Source organism: Apaloderma vittatum, unplaced genomic scaffold (assembly GCF_000703405.1).
Source record: "Apaloderma vittatum isolate BGI_N311 unplaced genomic scaffold, ASM70340v1 scaffold35917, whole genome shotgun sequence".
In the NCBI taxonomy this organism is placed as follows: Eukaryota; Metazoa; Chordata; class Aves; order Trogoniformes; family Trogonidae; genus Apaloderma; species Apaloderma vittatum.
In genome coordinates, this window is record NW_009728537.1 from 5,621 (window position 1) to 8,430 (window position 2,810).

Here is a 2,810-nt window from a genome sequence, read left to right on the forward strand (position 1 = left end):
TGGAAAGTGCGATTAAAATTTCCTTGCCAAAGCCTGGTAATTTAATTTATTTTTTCACCCCATCTCATTCTTCTCATGAACGCTGCGCTGATGTCCTTTGGTTCCAGTTCTTTGTGCGCTTCGGTCGCTTGACAGAAAGCTGAAAAGGAGCTGTTTTACGCAAGGAAAGCGTTCTCAGCCCCTGGCTGTTTGTTGCTTACTCTTGGGGCAATAATTTGGATTGCTGTCGAGCCCTCTCTTGTGATTCCTTATGGGCCCGGCTCTGATTTCAAGTCTTACGAATGAAAATTCGCTAAAAGAATTAGCCGGGGGCTGTAGGTGCTTATAACAAGCCAAACCTTTAGGGAGACGTTTAAACGCAGGAGACTTTTCCACCAGCCCAGGAGAGGCTCACGTAACCTGCAGCTAGGGGTTTGCTAGCCTTCCCTTGCTAAAAATCCTTCTAAAAAAAGATTTTGGAGGCCATAAATCTGTGAATTAACCAGTCACTGGTTGCGTGCTGCCTTTCTTTTGCGCGCAGGTATGTTCATTTCTGCGTGTGTGGAAACCCCCAGGATTGCACAGCCACGAGGCTTTACATTATTTTGAAGAATGTGTATGTTTTTCCAAGTAGATCTTGGCTTACATGGCTATTGTGTGTTTTCATTTGGTCTTAATGAGTGTTAAACGACTTTTTAAAGGAAGGAAAATAAATGTTATTTGGAGAAAATAAAGTATTTTAGGTTTTGAATCTTGCTACATATGTGTTTCTTTGTTTTGTTCTCTCTTTAGTAATGAAACCCAGTAAGGAGAAGCTTGGAGAGGTTTAATTTTTAATTTATTTTTTTTCTTTTTTCAGCTCCTCACCTAGCCATTTGGATCCATCCTCAACGAGTGAAGGATACGGGGGCGGTGGAACAGCCTGCTCCTTGAGGGATGATGTTTGGTGCTCACTTCTCTCTTTACCTTTGCAGTTTACCAGCTCAAGGAGAGACCCCGCTTCCAAAGCAGGGGGTGGGAAGCCTGCACCCAGCCCGCTTGTCACCCAGCCTTGCAATCTGTGTCCCCCGGTGTCATTGCTGTCACCTGCTTTAACAGCAAGGACCTTGTCTTAAGGATCTTCAGTGTTTTGTGGCTGTGAGAGCTGCTCCGGTAGGAAAAGGCTGTTAGGTGCTGTACTTTTGTCTGCTGAGTCTGTTATTAATCCTTATCCGAGTGTTTTCATTCCAAAAGAATGAAAATAACTGGAAAATCACTGAGTGGTGTTATTAAGAAGATGCTGGGCGCCTTATTCTTCAGGATTGGCTCTGCTGTACCGACAAGGGTTCCAGCTGGTTGTCTTTTGGTTTAGCCCTCCAATTTGTCTTGAGACTGCTCGCTAACTGATTTTGATTGCCATTATTAATGCTAATGCTTGGGGTTTTTTTCCCTTTTTTTTTTCATTGCCTTTTTCTTTAGGAGCAATCTCCAAATTAGAGAGCTATGTGTCCCAGAGGTATGAGATGGCAGAAGCGCATACTGTTCCGATACTTTAATTTTCTTATAGCTGGTAGGTGTTTGGGGAAATCTTTACATTAGAAGTGGTGTTAAATATATGTTGAAAGGCAGGGCAGTGTTGTCTTGCTTGATTTTAGTGGAGTTCTAGACGGCAAGTGTTGCTTGTTAATGTCAAAGCGTACTTCAGGGGACGTGAGGATTTTGGAAGTGAATCGTCTTTGAAATGGGGGGGCAGGGTTGGAAGAGCCCGTTAGGAGGCTTGTCAGATTGATTTTGGTGAAAATATTATTTAATGCGGTTTTACTGAGTTGCAGGGAAATGTAAATGCTCAGAATTGTATTAAAAACTCATAAGCAGCTCTGTGAAATATCTGCATCCCCAATATAACAGCATAAAACCAGTGCCTAAAACCATGTGAAATGGCAGATTAGAAAGTAAAGGGAAAATGAGGATGTCTTAATTTTGCTGCTGTGGACCTTAAACACTACGTATGTGACTTCTTCGGTCCTTAAAGTCAATTTATGCACTACATTATGTTGATTATATATCTTATTTGACTTTCTGATAGATCTCGGTCTGTTAGCATGCCTGCTGCTTTTTGAATTTGAATAGTTGGTGGTGAAAGCGAAGCCGGATCGCTGAGCACAAAGCAAATCAGCTCTCTCCCTGGCTGAACTGATATTTAGCAAATTCTTTCTTACTGTGTTGTGTCAGGTCCTCGATGTCCCCCAGCGAAACGCAGGAGATGAAATTTTTACCTGTAACAAACAAGTGCACCACAGTAAGTGGCCCCTTTTATTAAAACAATATTTTTTCCTCCGTAGGAATCTTGAAGACGTCTATTAAAGTGCATCTTTACAAAATGAGGGTGACTTGCTTGTTAAAGAACTGACTGGAGAGGATAACAGGGAGAAGTGACTGTCAGTTGTTGGCGGATTGATTTGTCCAAATTGGGGGATAGTAAGGAGAAGCGGATCGATATTCAGATCTTATTTGTTGCTGAAGGCAGAGATCATTATTTTTATAGCAAAGAGATGAATGGACAGATGCTGCCTGATGTAAAAAAATAAAAGCTCATGCAGAGGTGCCCTTAGGTTCTAGGCTGTCAGGTACCTGTGCCTCAAAACGAGGACCTGATCGGTAATGAAACCTCAGTTATGCTGAAGAATAAAGCGACTGTGGTGTTGAAGTGCCTTAATTTGGGAGTTAAGGTGATTAAATAATTCATTTATACTCAGGTGGCTGTCCCAGGTTGGTGACAGAGCGTGACTTGATGGTGTCAAGTTGAAATGTTGGGAAATCTGTCTTGGGGTCACGATTAAACTCCGCTCCGA